Source organism: Ranitomeya variabilis, chromosome 6 (assembly GCF_051348905.1).
Source record: "Ranitomeya variabilis isolate aRanVar5 chromosome 6, aRanVar5.hap1, whole genome shotgun sequence".
Classification (NCBI taxonomy): Eukaryota; Metazoa; Chordata; class Amphibia; order Anura; family Dendrobatidae; genus Ranitomeya; species Ranitomeya variabilis.
This window is the reverse complement of record NC_135237.1, coordinates 484,588,148-484,606,353: the sequence shown is the minus strand read 5'-3', so window position 1 is coordinate 484,606,353 and position 18,206 is coordinate 484,588,148. Positions and strand designations below refer to the sequence as shown.

The following is an 18,206-nucleotide window of genomic DNA, read 5'->3' as shown; positions in this document are numbered from 1 at the left end:
TCCCTGTACACTTCCAGTGTGTGCGTGCTCTGCTCAGTCTCTGTACACTTCCAGTGCGTGCTCTGCTCTGTCCCTGCACGCTTCCAGTGTGTGCGTGCTCTGCTACCTCCCTATACTCCTCCAGTGCAAGCTCTGCTCCGTTCAGAATCCAGTACCCTTTGTGTGAACCCTGTCATGTCCTGAGTTCAGGGTTTTCTCTGTGGCTGCTCCATCCGTCTGGTCCTCGGTAAGTACCCTGATTCTCCTCGTTGTTTTCGAGCTGACCCTCTGGCACAGGCTATCGTGGTGTATCTCCCTCCTAGGCTTGCCCCTAATGGTCGCTGTATAGGAGTCAGTTCCACCTGGTCAGCTCGCCTGGAAACGGTCGTCACCGTGATCCAGTGGGTCCAAGTCAGGAATCATAATAGAACAGTGACATTGGGCGATGTCAGTGCTCTACATGGGTCCCACGATGAACTGACAGCGGGGGTAATCCTCCGTAACATATATCCCTCCATCACTGCTGGGAGAGAGGTCACTTAAGTTCATTCTCTCGCCTGCAGCACTGTGTGAGAAAATTCCCACACAGCATTGCCGTAAAGCGAGCCTGAACTCAGTAAACCTCTTCAACGATGCACTGCATTATTTACTTTTATAAGCTTTCTACTGACACTTTAGGTGTAGAAATTTATTTTTTCACTTCAAAACCTGTATTATCACTGTCGTTTTCCAAACGCTTGCCTGTCCTGAATTGAAAGCCCATTACTCCTTCATGCCTGCAGACTTTATGACAGGCAGAATGACAAGATGCAAAGACCTGCCTCCACTTGCTATAATCTGTCTCAGGCCTTTGCTGCTAGAGACGGATTACTCTTGACAACAGTCAGTGGACAGCAAGTCCATTTAAAGATTTTTCTGTATTTTCATGACTATGAAAACTGTAAATTCACACTGAAGGCATCAAAACTATGAATTAACACATGTTGAATTATATACTTAACAAAAAAGTGTGAAACAACTGAAAATTAGTGTTGAGCGATACCGTCCGATACTTGAAAGTATCGGTATCGGAAAGTATCGGCCGATACCGGCAAAGTATCGGATCTAATCCGATACCGATACCCGATACCAATACAAGTCAATGGGACTCAAGTATCGGACGGTATCCCTGATGGTTCCCAGGGTCTGAAGGAGAGGAAACTCTCCTTCAGGCCCTGGGATCCATATCAATGTGTAAAATAAAGAATTAAAATAAAAAATAGGGATAGGTGACGTCACGGCTTTGTGATTGGTCGCGTAGCGGTCACGCAACCACTACGCGACCAATCAGAAGCTGCGGACGTCTTCTAAGGTATTTCAAGCGCTTGAAAGACCTTAGGTGACGTCACGGCTTTGTGATTGGTCGCGTAGCGGTCATGCGACCGCTACGGACCAATCAGAGCGCCGTGACGTCATCTAAGGCCCTTCAAGCGTGCATTCTTAGGTACAATGGCTCCCGGTTACGGCGGTAAAGTCCAGGGGCCGCAGGAGAGGTGAGTATATCCCTATTTTTTATTTTAATTCTTTATTTTACACATTGATATTAATCCCGATACCGATTCCCGATACCACAAAAGTATCGGATCTCGGTATCGGAATTCTGATACCGCAAGTATCGGCCGATACCCGATACTTCCGGTATCGGAATGCTCAACACTACTGAAAATATGTCTTATATTCTAGGTTTTTCAAAGTAGCCACCTTTTGCTTTGATGACTGCTTTGCACACTCTTGTCATTCTCTTGATAAGCTTCAAGAGGTAGTCACCGGGAATGGTCTTCCAACAATCTTGAAGGAGTTTCCAGAGATGCTTAGCACTTGTTGGCCCTTTTGCCTTCACTCTGCAGTCCTGCTCACCCCAAACCATCTCGATTGGGTTCAGGTCTGCTCCATCCAAAGCGCTGCTGGCTTTTGAACACAGGTGATTCCACATATGTTGATTGAACCGTGCGGACTCATCATGCCAATACATTGGATGGGAAAATTATCTTACTGAAACTGAGCGTCTCCACAAGATAAATTGACATTCTGTGTTCTCGAAAGATGCCCTGCATGTCTGTCTCTGCAGGGAGACCATAGGCGTCCGTGCACACATAGTGGAGATGGGATTTCTTCAAATCCCATCCACTATGCTGTAACATCTGGCAGCTGTGGGTTGAGCGCTGGAGATATACATATGGCGTTCTCATGTGGTGTATGGCTGAGTGATGTATTCCTGACAGCGTATGATGTATCTTACGGTGGCCAAGATTTCTGTCAGGAGAAGAGTCTTTCCTTCTCAAATTACACACACACAAAGGAAACTCCACAATACGTACAATGTTTGCACAGTAACTGCCCCTAGGCAGAAGATGATGATGGTGGTAGTAGTTGGTGCATTTGAGCCTCAGTCATGAAGCAGCCATAAGAATTTAAAACAGAAGTCATTTTACTGAAGGTAGTGGGGCAACTTATTATTTACAAACACCAGGAAACTGAGGTGCAGGATTACACACATGGTTGATGATTGCTGTGATTGCTGTGTACCTGCAGACATGCAAATCTTAGTAACCTCTGGTTTTATTATGTCTGAATATTTCTTCTTCAGCACTGTGCTCTGTGTCTGCCTTGAGGTAATTCTTCATCCTAGAGGTGCAATGGTGGTCTTCCTCATAAGAAAACTATTAACTCCCCTTATCGTTTCAGACCCCTTTTTAAGCAAAGCAGGCAGGGAGAAGGTAGGTAATTCCTTCACCTACAAAATGGCTTATTCTTCTAAAGATGTCCAACCACCAACTCCCACTTCAAATTAAAATTATCTCACAGGACTTGGCTCCTCCCCCTTTTATGTGACTGTAGAGCTGCAGTCACTGGCTGACTGCCCTGGGGCATTTTTTCAGAACCTTCTGCACATTAAAACAGAGCTGGATCACCTGATCAAGTCTGTGAGAAGAGAACTAATCCTTTTTGTGCTGCCTGTCAGCAGGTCTAACAATGTATTTAAAATGCACAGTCCACATAAAAATTCACAACATTTATATGAAAACACACTATATATCCGGTATCCCATAGAAATGGTCACTTTGTAGGATACCACATATGCAGCGTCCAACCCGCAGCATTTCCTGATCGTGTGAACATACCCTTATGATCCATCTTAATTGGGTACACCTTTGGATGGTTTTTATGCTTTTTTGATCCAAATAATATCATTGAGCACCATATGTTATTTACATGTTCCTTTTTGGTAGAGCATTGAACAGCAAGGTGGATTGTTGCTGAAGGGAAAAAGAATAAAAAATCTTTAAATCTTCAGCTTAGCGAGTGTGAGCGAGCTGAGTGTGACCTGAGCGTAAGTGTGGATGGCGGTAAGTGTGACTTGTGATTCAGTGAGGAGGTATTTGGAAGGCCTTTAACAAATACCTGTGTGAATTTGTGTGAGTTGCTGAATTGGGAGTAGCTATATTCACAAGGGGTTAACTTAGGGTGGGCGGTCATAATCAAGGGTTTATAAGGGGCAGCTGTTTGGGGCTCAAGTCCTTTTTGGTAGAGCATTGAACAGCAAGGTGGATTGTTGCTGAAAGGAAAAAAAAATCTTTAAATCTTCAGCTTAGCGAGTGTGAGCTGAGCGTAAGTGTGGATGGCGGTAAGTGTGACTTGTGATTAAGTGAGGAGGTATTTGGAAGGCCTTTAACAAATACCTGTGTGAATTTGTGTGAGTTGAAGAATTGGGAGTAGCTATATTCACAAGGGGTTAACTTAGGGTGGGAGGAAATGATCAAGCATTTATAAGGGGCAGCTGTTTGGGGCTCAAGTCCTTTTTGGAAGTGCATTTGAACAGCAAGGTGGCTTGTTGTTGAAGGGAAATAGAGAAAAAAAATCTATAAATCTTCAGCATAGCGAGTGTGAGCGAGCTGAGTGTGACCTGAGTGTAAGTGTGGACGGTGGTAAGTGTGACTTATGATTCAGTGACTTTGGAATCAGGGAGTTTCCAAGGGAGGAATTGCTGTCTGTTTTTAATTAATGCTTGTATTTATTTTTTATTTAACGTTTCTGTGTGGTGCAATCCCCATTAGGAAATGTGCTCCACTATTGTTAATGCCATCCAGTGCACATCTTGCCACATGTATGCAGTCCTTGATCAGCCGGTCGAGGGTGCATACTGCTGTGCAAGATGTGAGCATGTTGTGCATTTGGAATCCCAGATTCTGGATCTAAATGTGCAGCTGGCAACACTGAGATCCATAGACAATATGGAGAGGAGTCTTCTGCTCACAGAGCAGATGCTCAATGGGATAGATGAGGAGGGGGATGGTAGGATGGAGCTGCAGGACAGTGAAGTAGGTAGCTGGGTGACATTCAGAAAGCGGGGTAGAGGGAAGAGTACCAGGGAGGCTAGTCCTGATCTGGCTCACCCCAATAAGTTTGCTAAGTTGGCAGATGAGGGGGGTGCCAGTACAGGGGTAGCACTGCTGCAGCCAGGCATGTCCTCTGAAAGCCGGAGGAGTGACTGCTCCAGTAAGGGGGGAAATAGGAGAGCAGGGCAGGCCAGAAAGGTGCTGGTAGTGGGGGACTCTGTCATGATTCCCAATGGCAGGGAAACATCAGAACACAAAAATAACGGACGAGCTCTGGGTGATGGAATCTCGAGCTGACCGTGAGCTAAATCTACCACACAACTAATAGTAGCCAGGGAGCATACCTACGACTTCCTAGATGCCACGCGCCAGCCGGAGGACTAACTACGCCTGGTAGAGGAAGGAACAGACCTGGCTTACCTCTAGGGAAATACCCCAAAAGATGATAGCAGCCCCCCACATGTAATAACGGTGAGTTAAGAGGAAAAGACATACACAGTATGAAAGTAGATTTAGCAAAGAGAGGTCCACTTACTAGATAGCAGAAGGATACAAAAGAGGACTTCACGGTCAACTGAAAACCCTTTCAAAAAACCATCCTGAAATTACTTTAAGACTCCTGTGTCAACTCATGACACAGGAGTGGCAATTTCAGCCCGCAAGAGCTTCCAGCTACAGAGAATAACAAAAACTGCAAACTGGACAAAAGATACAAAACAAAAGGACAAAGTCCACTTAGCTGATCAGCAGACTAGTAGCAGGAACATGCAACCGAAGACTCTGGTTACAATGATGACCGGCAAGGAAATGACTGGAGAGCAAGGCTAAATAGGAAACTCCCAAACACTGATGGGAGCAGGTGAACTGAGACAGCAAGGCACACACAAGTCACCAGTACCACCAGCAACCACCAGGGGAGCCCAAAAAGCGGATTCACAACAGGACTCAATTATTAGGGGAACAGATAGGGCAATCTGTCACAAAGACAGGGATCGTCGAACGGTGTGCTGCCTACCTGGCACTCGAGTCTGACACATCGCTGATCGAGTGGACAGATTACTGGGAGGGGCTGGTGAGGACCCAGCGGTCATTGTGCACATTGGCACCAATGACAAAGTTAGAGGTAGGTGGAAGGTCCTTAAAGATGATTTCAGGGAATTAGGCTGCAAGCTGAAAGCAAGGACCTCCAACGTGGTATTTTCTGAAATACTGCCTGTACCACGTGCCACACCAGAGAGACAACGGGAGATAAGGGAGGTTAATAAGTGGCTCAAGAATTGGTGTAGGAAAGAGGGGTTTGGGTTCCTGCAGAACTGGGCCGACTTCTCAGTTGGCTACAGGCTCTACGCTAGGGACGGGCTGCACCTCAATGGGGAAGGTGCAGCTGTGCTGGGGGAGAAAATGGCTAGAAGGTTGGAGGAGTGTTTAAACTAGGGATTGGGGGGAGGGTATTCATTTTATAGGAGGGGAATATAGTGCAGATAGAGACCTGGGCACAAACAAGGAAGTTGGGGGTGGCGGTGGCATGGGGGGTGGGGTTAGAACAGTTAGTAATTTAAGAAAGAATAGAGGTACAGAGAGGAACATCAAGTGCATGTATACTAATGCCAGAAGCCTCGCCAACAAAATGGATGAATTAGAATTAACGTTGTTGGAACATAATTATGATATGGTGGGGATATCTGAAACATGGCTGGATGAGAGCCATGACTGGGCTGTTAACTTGCAGGGCTATAGCCTTTTCAGAATTGACCGTACAGATAAGCGAGGGGGTGGGGTGTGTCTGTATGTAAAATCGACCTTAAAACCCATCCTGCGTGATAATATAGGTGAATCTAATGAAAATGTAGAGTCCCTGTGGGTGGAGATAAGGGGAGGGGGAAAAAATAATAAATTACTGATAGGGGTTTGTTATAAATCTCCAAAAATAATGGAAGCAATGGAGAATATCCTCGTAAAGCAAATAGATGAAGCTGCGACTCAAGGAGAAGTCATTATTATGGGGGACTTCAACTACCCTGAAATAGATTGGGGAACAGAAACCTGCAGTTCCAGTAAAGGTTATCGGTTTTTCACAACTACGAGAGACAATTACCTTTCACAACTGGTTCAGGACCCAACAAGAAGGGGGGCACTGCTAGACCTAATATTAACCAACAGGCCAGACCGCATATCAACTATAAGGGTTGGGGGTCACTTGGGGAATAGTGATCACAAAATAATAAGTTTTCATGTCTCCTTTAATAAGATGGGTAGTAGAGGGGTTACAAGGACACTAAACTTCAGGAGGGCAAATTTCCAACGGATGAGAGAGGATCTTGGTGCAATTAACTGGGACGATATCCTGAGACATAAAAGTACACAAAGAAAATGGGAGACGTTTATTAGCATCCTGGATAGGACCTGTGCACAGTATATACCGTATGGGAATAAACATACTAGAAATAGGAGGAAACCAATATGGCTAAATAAAGCTGTAAGGGGTGCAATAAGTGACAAAAAGAAAGCATTTAGAGAATTAAAGGAAGTAGGTAGTGAGGAGGCATTAAATAAATACAAAAAATTAAATAAATTCTGTAAAAAGCAAATCAAGGCAGCAAAGATTGAGACAGAGAGACTCATTGCTAGAGAGACCAAAAATAATCCCAAAATATTCTTTAACTACATAAATAGTAGGAAACTAAAAAATGATAGTGTTGGCCCCCTTAAAAATAGTCTGGGTGAAATGGTGGATGAGGATGAGGAAAAAGCCAATATGCTAAATGACTTTTTTTCATCAGTATTTACAAAAGAAAATCCCATGGCAGCCAATATGACTAGTGATAAAAATTCCCAATTAAATGTTACCTGCTTAACCCAGCAGGAAGTACGGCGGCATCTAAAAATCACAAAAATTTACAAATCTCCGGGCCCGGATGGGATACACCCCCGAGTACTGCAGGAATTAAGTACAGTCATTGATAGACCATTATTTTTAATCTTTAAAGAGTCCATAATAACAGGGTCTGTACCACAAGACTGGCGTATAGCAAATGTGGTGCCAATATTCAAAAAGGGGACAAAAACTGAACTCGGAAATTATAGGCCAGTAAGCTTAACCTCTACTGTGGGTAAAATCCTGGAGGGCATTCTAAGGAATGCTATACTGGAGTATCTGAAGAGGAATAACCTCATGACCCAGTATCAGCATGGGTTTACTAGGGACTGATCATGTCAGACTAATTTGATCAGCTTCTATGAAGAGGTAAGTTCCGGACTGGACCAAGGGAACCCAGTAGATGTAGTGTATATGGACTTTCCAAAAGCTTTTGATACGGTGCCACACAAAAGGATGATACATAAAATGAGAATAATGGGGATAGGGGAAAATATGTGCAAGTGGGTTGAGAGCTGGCTCAGGGATAGGAAACAAAGGGTGGTTATTAATGGAGCACACTCGGACTGGGTCGCGGTTAGTAGTGGGGTACACAGGGGTCAGTATTGGGCCCTCTTCTTTTTAACATATTTATTAATGACCTTGTAGGGGGCATTCAGAGTAGAATTTCAATATTTGCAAATGACACTAAACTCTGCAGGGTAATCAATACAGGGGAGGACAATTTTATATTACAGGATGATTTATGTAAACTAGAAGCTTGGGCTGATAAATGGCAAATGAGCTTTAATGGGGATAAATGTAAGGTCATGCACTTGGGTAGAAGTAATAAGATGTATAACTATGTGCTTAATTCTAAAACTCTGGGCAAAACCGTCAATGAAAAAGACCTGGGTGTATGGGTGGATGACAAACTCATATTCAGTGGCCAGTGTCAGGCAGCTGCTACAAAGGCAAATAAAATAATGGGATGCATTAAAAGAGGCATAAATGCTCATGAGGAGAACATAATTTTACCTCTATACAAGTCACTAGTTCGACCACACTTTGAATACTGTGCACAGTTCTGGTCTCCGGTGTATAAGAAAGACATAGCTGAACTAGAGCGTGTGCAGAGAAGAGCGACCAAGGTTATTAGAGGACTGGGGGGTCTGCAATACCAAGATAGGTTATTACACTTGGGGTTATTTAGTTTGAAAAAACGAAGGCTAAGGGGTGATCTTATGTTAATGTATAAATATATGAGGGGACAGTACAAAGACCTTTATGATTATCTTTTTAATCATAGACCGGTGACAGGGACAAGGGGCATCCTCTACGTCTGGAGGAAAGAAGGTTTAAGCATAATAACAGACGCGGATTCTTTACTGTAAGAGCAGTGAGACTATGGAACTCTCTGCCGTGTGATGTTGTAATGAGTGATTCATTACTTAACTTTAAGAGGGGACTGGATACCTTTCTGGAAAAGTATAATGTTACAGGGTATATATATTAGATTCCTTAATAAGGCGTTGATTCAGGGAACTAGTCTGATTGCCGTATGTGGGGTCAGGAAGGAATTTTTTTCCCCAATGTGGAGCTTACTCTTACCACATGGGGTTTTTTTGCCTTCCTCTGGATCAATATGTTAGGACATGTTAGGTTAGGCTATGGGTTGAGCTAGATGGACTTAAAGTCTTCCTTCAACCTTAATTACTATGTAACATGTATCATTACTGTTTATATACTTAATACAGGGTAATTGCTTATTTTGTTTCTATCCTGTTTAATGTCTGTTAATGGCTGCAGTGTGAATTTGAGCCTACATATTGCACTTATACCAACAAGGGTTTCAGTTCACTTTTTTTTGCTTTGCTTTAGTTTTTTGTACTTTGAAAATACAGGGGCTTGGCTTCCTCTTTTTGAGTTTTGCATCATGTCTATTATTTAGCTGTCAAAAAGCAGGTGAAAAACAGTCAGGTCTGAGTCCTGCTTTGCCCCATCTACTCTGAGCTCTGCTGGTACATATTGTGGTGAACTACAAGAGTTAGGATTAGGGTTGATCAAATAGCTTCTGATAAGAATTTATCTGAATAGCTACAGTGTTTACCGAAAAGTTGCATCGGTTACCTAGATAACTGGAGGACTCTCGATAATCAGCTGTTCGGTGCCACAGCTGCATGTGTCACAGCTGTGTGACAGTCACAACATGTGCATGTAGAACCCCACAAACAGGCTCTCCATACATGTGTTGTGACTGTGAAAAAGCCGCAACACATGCAGTTGCGGCGCCGAACAGCTGATTATAGGGAACACTCCAGTTATCTGGGTTCCTGAAGCAACTATTCGGTAAGCACTATAGCTATTCGGATAAGGAGCTGTCTGAAGCTATTTGATCAACCCTAGTTAGGATCCATCATGACTGAGTACACCACGTTGTTATGGGATGCCTTTTACACCTTTTTTTATCAAAATGGTGTCACCTAGGTTCCTTATTTTATTTATATGTACTATTGCAATTTCTTTATCTACTTACTACAGAGTATTTTCTCATTTCATTTTTTATCCTAGGTTTTGTCAGCATAGTTATATCTCGGGATGTTTTAACTCATTGGTAGGCACACTGCAAAAACAAAATGATGTTGGTCACTTAGGTAATTCCATGATGGCTCCCAATGATATTATTGTGCCATCTGCGATAGGCTGATGACATTCGGTGGCATGAAGTGACCCAACGCAGGCAGTGAGATAGTGCTTACCTCACCAAATAGTATGGCAGATAGCTGATGACTCCCTGCTTTAACATAGTTTAAACTATATTAACCCCTTTCTGCCAGCTGACGGAATAGTACGTCAGCTGGCAGATCCCCTGCTTTAAGGTGGGCTCCGGCGGTGAGCCCACCTTAAAGCTGCGACATGTCAGCTTTTTTGTACAGCTGACATGTGCGCGCAATGAGTGCGAGTGGAATCGCAATCCGCCCGTGCCCATTAACTAGTTAAATGCCGCCGTCAAGCGCTGACAGTGGCATTTAACAAGCGCTCCCGGCCGTGCGGCCGGTACTGCTCGCACCGCTGACCCCCGTCACATGATTGGGGGTCAGCGGTGCATTTCCATAACAACCAGAGGTCTCCTTGAGACCTCTATGGTTGTTGATGGCCGACTGCTTTGAGCGCCACCTTGTGGTCGGCGCTCAAAGTACACCTGGATTTCTGCTACATAGAGGTGATCTGTACTTCACCTCTATGTAGCAGAGCCGATCAAGTTGTGCATGCTTCTAGCCTCCTATGGAGGCTATTGAAGCATGCCAAAATTAAAAAAAAAAGTGTTTAAAAATATATAAAAAATAAAAAATATATAAAAGTTCAAATCACCCCCCTTTCGCCCCAATCAAAATAAAACAATTAAAAAAAAATTAAACATACACATATTTGGTATCACCGCGTTCAGAATCGCCCAATCTATCAAAAAAAACAAAAGATTAACCTGACCGCTAAATGGCAATGTTGCGGCGACCAAAAAAACGTAATTTTGGCGTTTTGATTTTTTTTCTCGCCGCAACATTGCATTAAAAAGCAATAACGGGCGATCAAAAGAATGTATCTACACCAAAATGGTATCATTAAAAACCAAACACGCAGCGTCCAGATGTTCCAGCATAGTGGAGGGGATTTTATGAAATCCCGTGTCCACTATGCGTGGAAACACGCATCCGACTTCCCTGCGATTCCGGACATGCTGCGCATCTTTTCAGTTCGCAGCATGTCCGTGCTACCTGCGGCGACGCTGCGTCGCCGCAAGTAATATCACAGGGCGCTATGCAAGGGTGCGATGATCCCAGATGTGTACAGTTAACACATCCGGCATCATTGCGTCCCAGAAAGGGGGCGGGGCTTCGCCGGCCATCCTGACCGTGGACACGTACCCTTAGGGTATGTGTCCATGTTCAGGATTGCTTCAGGATTTGGTCAGGATTTATGCAGGTAAAATCCTGACCAAATCTGCACCTGAGGTCACTGGCAGGTCACCTGCGTTGTCCTTGAGTTTTTTCTGCAATGTAAGGACATGCTGCATTCTTAAAAGACGCGCCGCATGTGAGTTTTCTTGGGTGTGCCGCATGCGTCTTTTACTGCATAGTGGAGACAGGATTTCATGAAATCTCCTCCACTATGCTGTAACATCTGGATGCTGTGTTTTTTATGCATGCTGCTCAACGCTGCGTCAAAAACTCAGCGCTTCCTGAACGTGGACACATACCCTTAGGGTATGTGTCCATGGTCAGGATGGCTGGCGGTATCGTCGGAGCGGCATAGTCGCTCGGCGCTAAGCCCCGCCCCCTTCTGGGATGCGACGATGCCGGATGTGTTCATTGTACACATCCGGGATCATCGCACCCCTCGCATAGGGCCCTGTGTTATTCCTTGCGGCGACGCAGCGTCGCCGCAAGGAACACGGACATGCTGCGATCTGAAAAGACGCGCAGCATGTCCGGAGTCGCAGGGCCGCCGCGTGCGTGTTTCCACGCATAGTGGACACGGGATTTCAAAAAATCCCCTCCACTAGGCTGGAACATCTGGACGCTGCGTGTTTGACGCTGAGGTCCCACGCAGCGTCAAACACGCTGCGTTTCCTGACCGTGGACACATACCCTTAGGGCTCATTTCCACATGCGAGAAACACGTCCGTGTCTCGCATGTGGAAACCAAGCTCGGGCGCCGGCACTTTGGAGCGGAGCGTGCAGCTCCATGTATTCCTATGCGGCCGCACGCTCCGCTCTGGAGTGCCGGCGCCAGAGCTTGGTTTCCACATGCGAGACACGGACGTGTTTCCCGCATGTGGAAATGAGCCCTTAGAGTCATAAGGATTTATATGAGAACTGCACATGTATTTTACATAGTAGGTGCAGGTGTACTGTATGGTGTAGACTGAGACTTCATATGAGGTTGCGATGTTAAGTCTATATTGCAATAATAAAATATTGCAGAATATAGTACAAATGATCATATGTTCAAATTCCCTTGGTGGACTAAAAAAATTAAGTGAAGAGAAAAAACGTATTTAAAAGTTAAAAAAAGTGAGAGTGTGATTTTCACAATACAAAAAAAAATGAATTAAAAAAAGAAGTGAATATGATTTATTTTTTAACCCTTACTATAAACACTCCTCCATCCAATAGTGAGTGGAGATTATGACTGTTCCCTGCACCACCCTGATGAATGGAAGCAATCAGCTGCAGAGAGAATAAAATTTAATTTTCTCCCTATAGCTGCTGCTCCAGTAAGCCAGCCAAACAGGATTAAAACATTATTCAAGATAATTCAAGTCTGTGAGGAAAATCCACTGATAAAATGCATACTTACAGCAAGAGTAATTGACATGTTGATCTGAAACATGCACAGTGGGCAGGAAATTTCTATAATTCCCATCCACTTGGTTAGTACTGTATGACGCTGCGTTTTATGTGTAGCCAAAATATGCAGTATTAAAAACTCACCAAAAACTGTTTATGGGAACTTAACCTAAGATGCCTAAATAGGATTTAAACACTATTTATTGTCAGAATACTGATATATCTGCAGGTAAATATCGTTTCTGGTTGTGACAGGTACCTTTAAATCCAATCCTACAGAATATGCAAGAGTATAATATACAGCACTGCCTTACAATTTGCCTATAGTGACTTACTGTTGGCATCTTGTCTAGTTTTAATGTTCCTTTTCACCTTTTTCTATAATCAACCAAGACCATCATAACACTGCTTGCAGACACAAGTAATCCTTCAGAGTTAGCCACATAGATACATACATCTTCTTAACATAAACTCACCATCTTTGTGTCTTAAAGGGGTTGTCCAGTACTCCGACAGCTTTCTCAATTACAATATCCCCATTGTAGCATAATAATAAGCTATGCTCACCTATGGTCACGGTGTTGTTCCACCAACATCAGCCTCGGGTATCGCAGTGCTCGCATGGGTTTATGCATGTGAAATCAATAGCCGATCAGTGGGCATTAATGGGGATCTTCACTCTCCCTTCCTTAGGACAAAACTGTTGTAACTGAAGTTGATTATGAGCGGCCACTGATTGTCAGCTGGGCTCACATGACATGACGCAATGAGAGCGTCCGGTGCTGATGTTACTTGAATGGAAGGTGATCATAAGGTATTGTTATATTAAGTTGGGGGATATTTTAGGGGTTGTTCGAAAATAGCTTTAACAGTATTTCACTGCTCCCAACCCTAAAACTGTTCTTGCTATGCAAACTAATTCCCCCAAATACTGTATTAGTGCTACACATATATGTCCTCTGAAAATAATAATACCAGATAGTGCCCCCTATACTAATTTGCATCACACAAATCTATAATAATTAGTCTTATGAATAGGATGCCTCACAAATAATTGTGATTATGCTAAGTGATATATTCAGCATACATGCGTATATATAATATTGTATGTACAGTATGCACAGTGGAAGTTTGCTAGATCCTACAAAATTTTAACAATTTGCGATTCGATTTGCGCAAAATGCCAAAAATGCCCCTTTAGTTTGCAGAATATTGCATCATCCAAAAAAAGGCTCAAATAACCTGAGGCATGGCTGGACGGGCTTCAACCATCATACCCTACAGCTGTCAAATCACATTTTGGGGCGAATCTGGATAGCAAGGAAATAAGCTTCTGTAAAAACATACACAGAGATGTTTTGCACCTGTGTGAAGGGAGTATCACCTTGAGTAGCCCTGTTATTCTGCATTATACTGTTTACAAGAATGTGCTCCTTATAACATTGAAATAAAACATCTTTCCATGCCTCTAGAACCACTTTTTTTTTTATATCTATGGCACTTTTTTTTTTTTTCGGGAATGAAATTAAAGATTGCACTATTTTAGTTCTATGCTTTAAGAGCCCAAGACATACCAATGTTCTTGTTTATAAATAGTAATAACATAAAATATAAACCCGCTGATGCGCCTGTAAAACGTAAAAGGGAAAAAAAAGAAGAAAAAAGTACGGTAAACAGCACACACACAGAACATACTGTTCTGCTAGGTGATTACTTGCAAAGATTACTAACCTGAAGCAGAATAACAGACAGATTTAGCAAAACCTCTTAATATGCTCTACCTGAGGTGAAGTAAGTCGGTCATCAAAAAAAAAATCAGAAACACAATAGATAACATTTGCACAATAATAAAATCAATTCTCACCTGTGCAGAAAGGTTATTAACATATAAAAGTATTGGAAGATCCAATGATATTGAGGAATGAATACACTAGTTAAAAAGAGAAAATCGAATGTGTCCCACAAAATGGGCTTTAATGCTAAGTACATCGATGCCTGGTAATTAGTGTTGAGCATTCCGATGCTGCAAGTATCGGGTATCGGCCGATACTTGCTGTATCGGAATTCCGATACCGGGATTCCGATACTCTTGTGGTATCGGGTATCGGGTATCGGAACAACATTTTATTTTAATTCTCTCTTTTACACATTTTAACATTGTTAAAATGTGTAAAAGAGAGAATTAAAATAAAAAATATCGCTATACTCACCTGTCCGACGCAGCCGGGACCTCAGCGCAGGAACCGGCAGCGTTGTTTGTTTAAAATTCCCGCTTTTACATGGTTACGCGAACTCCCGGCTTGTGATTGGTCAGGGCGCCCATGTTGCCGGGCCGCGGACCAATCACAGCAAGCCGTGACGAAAATACGTCACGGCTTGCTGTGATTGGTCCGCGTCCCGGCAACATGGCCGCCATTAACCAATCACAAGCCGTGACGTCACGGGAGGCTGGACTTGCGCGCTTTTGAAAAAGCGCGCGTGTCCAGCCTCCAGTGACGTCCCGGCTTATGATTGGTTGCGCCGCGATCAACCAATCACAAGCCGGGAGGCTGGACACGCGCGCAATTTTAAAATGCGCGCTTGTCCTGCCTCCCGTGACGTCACGGCTTGTGATTGGTTAATGGCGGCCATGTTGCCGGGCCGCGGACCAATCACAGCAAGCCGTGACGTATTTTCGTCACGGCTTGCTGTGATTGGTCCGCGTCCCGGCAACATGGCGCCGTGACCAATCATAAGCCGGGACGTCACTGGAGGCTGGACACGCGCGCTTTTTCAAAAGCGCGCAAGTCCAGCCTCCCGTGACGTCACGGCTTGTGATTGGTTAATGGCGGCCATGTTGCCGGGACGCGGACCAATCACAGCAAGCCGTGACGTATTTTCGTCACGGCTTGCTGTGATTGGTCCGCGGCCCGGCAACATGGGCGCCCTGACCAATCACAAGCCGGGAGTTCGCGTAACCATGTAAAAGCGGGAATTTTAAACAAACAACGCTGCCGGTTCCTGCGCTGAGGTCCCGGCTGCGTCGGAGAGGTAAAGTATAGCGATATTTTTTATTTTAATTCTTTCTTTTACACATTTATATGGTTCCCAGGGCCTGAAGGAGAGTTTCCTCTCCTTCAGACCCTGGGAACCATCAGGAATACCGTCCGATACTTGAGTCCCATTGACTTGTATTGGTATCGGGTATCGGTATCGGATTGGATCCGATACTTTGCCGGTATCGGCCGATACTTTCCGATACCGATACTTTCAAGTATCGGACGGTATCGCTCAACACTACTGGTAATATTATGGCAAGAGAATAAAATGGCAGGAATAAAAATGCAGAAATGTGACCAATACAAGTGTCAAGCTGTGTTTTTATCTACAATCTCAATCATGTGATGAAGCTTCACTTTAGTGGATTCATTTACTTTGAGAAATAAATAACACAGAAGAAAAAGTTTATATCCTCTTAATATAGTGCAGTCATCATATTATACAGCACAGTGTACTTACAATTGCTCATTTTCCCTTCTAACAAGTTAATTCTTCTGTTTTCTCCGATCTACAGTATGTAGAAACTAGAGGTTTCTTGTCCTGCAGAAATCATACCTCTCTTCACCTCCTGACCCAGTTGCTCTGCTCCTCCTCTCTGCCATTGACTTTTACAGTGACTTATGACTCATGCAGGGAAAATTGACCTCTTGTTTAGAAGGATTCAGCTAGTTAGTTTTCAATCAAGTGATGTAATATACCTAATGGAAAACAGAAGAATTAGCTGGATAGAAGGGGAAAATGAGCAACTGTAAGTACACAGTGCTACAACTCCTGGCAAAAATTATGGAATCACCGGCCTTGGAAGATGTTCATTTAGTTGTTTAGTTTTGTAGAAAAAAAGCAGATCACAGACATGGTACAAAACTAAAGTCATTTCAAATGACTAAAAGAAATCAAGAACAAAAAATGTGGTAGTCAGTAATGGTTACTTTTTTAACCAAGCATAGGGGAAAAATTATGGAATCACTCAATTCTGAGTAAAAAAAATTATGGAATCATGAAAAGCAAACAAACAAAAAACACTCCAACACATCACTAGTATTTTGTTGCACCACCTCTGGCTTTTATAACAGCTTGCAGTCTCTGAGGCATGGACTTAATGAGTGTCACACAGGACTCTTCATCAATCTGGCTCCAACTTTCTCTGATTGCTGTTGCCAGATCAGCTTTGCAGGTTGGAGCCTTGTCATGGACCGTTTTCCTCAACTTCCACCAAAGATTTTCAATTGGATTGAGATCCGGACTATTTGCAGGCCATGACATTGACCTTATGTGTCTTTTTTCAAGGAATGTTTTCACAGTTTTTGCTCTATGGCAGGATGCATTATCATCTTGAAAACTGATTTCATCATCCCCAAACATCCTTTCAATTGATAGGATAAGAAAAGTGTACAAAATACCAACATAAACTTGTGCATTTATTGAAGATGTAATGACAGCCATCTCCCAGTGCCTTTACCTGACATGCAGCTACATATCATCAATGAGTGTGGAAATTTGCATGTTCTCTTCAGGCAGTCATCTTTATAAATCTCATTGGAATGGCACCAAACAAAACTTCCAGCATCATCATCTTGCCCAATGCAGATTTGTGATTCATCACCGAATATGACTTTCATCCAGTCATCCATAGTCCACGATTACTTTTCCTTAGCCCATTGTAACCTTGTTTTTTCTGTGTAGGTGTTAATGATGGCTTTCATTTAGCTTTTCTGTATGTAAATCCCATTTCCTTTAGGCGGTTTCTTACAGTTCGGTCACAGACGTTGACTCCAGTTTCCACCCATTCGTTCCTCATTTGTTTTGTTGTACATTTCCTGTTTTGGCGACATGTTGCTTTAAGTTTCCGGTCTTGACGCTTTGATGTCTGCCTTGGTCTACCAGTATATTTGCCTTTAACAACCTTCCCATGTTGTTTGTATTTGGTCCAGATTTTAGACACAGCTGACTGTGAACAACCAACATCTTTTGTAACATTGCATTTACCCTCTTTCAAGAGTTTGATAATTTTCTCCTTTGTTTCAATTGACATCTCTCATTTTGGAGCCATGATTCATGTCAGTTCACTTGGTGCAACAGCTCTCCAAGGTGTGATCACTCCTTTTTAGATGCAGACTAACGAGCAGATCTAATTTGATGCAGGTGTTATTTTTGGGTATGAAAATTTACAGGGTGATTCCATATTTTTTTCCTCAGAATTGAGTCATTCTATAATTTTTTCCCTATGCTTGGTTAAAAAAGTAACCATTACTGACTACCACATTTTTGTTCTTGATTTCTTTTAGTGTTTCTTAAAGACAGAAAGTTGTCATTTGAAATGACTTTAGTTTTGTGCCATGTCTGTGATCTGCTTTTTTTTCTACAAAATTAAACAACTGAATGAACATCATCCAAGACCGGTGATTCCATAATTTTTGCCAGGGGTTGTATATAATATGATGATTGAATATATTAAGAAGATAAACATTTGGACGGGATTGCTTCTTTATTACTGTGAAACAGAGTGCTTATAACAATGGGTTAAAAATAGTTGAAAATATGAAGGCATTTTTTCAGATTTTTAATGTTCTTGTTTGAGGCTATAAACACTATAATACATATTATACTGGA

At 43.0% G+C, this 18,206-nt stretch overlaps 1 long non-coding RNA gene across 1 annotated transcript in view; it reads right to left on the bottom strand.

Annotated features, from left to right (window-relative positions):
- The window catches only part of LOC143781339 (uncharacterized), a 33,928-nt gene extending 20,619 nt beyond the window's left edge, over positions 1-13,309 (bottom strand). The window contains exon 1 of the long non-coding RNA XR_013216662.1: positions 13,125-13,309. This is a non-coding gene — a long non-coding RNA (uncharacterized LOC143781339). The remainder of the gene's footprint in view (positions 1-13,124) is intronic.
- Between the last annotated feature and the right edge of the window lie 4,897 nt (positions 13,310-18,206).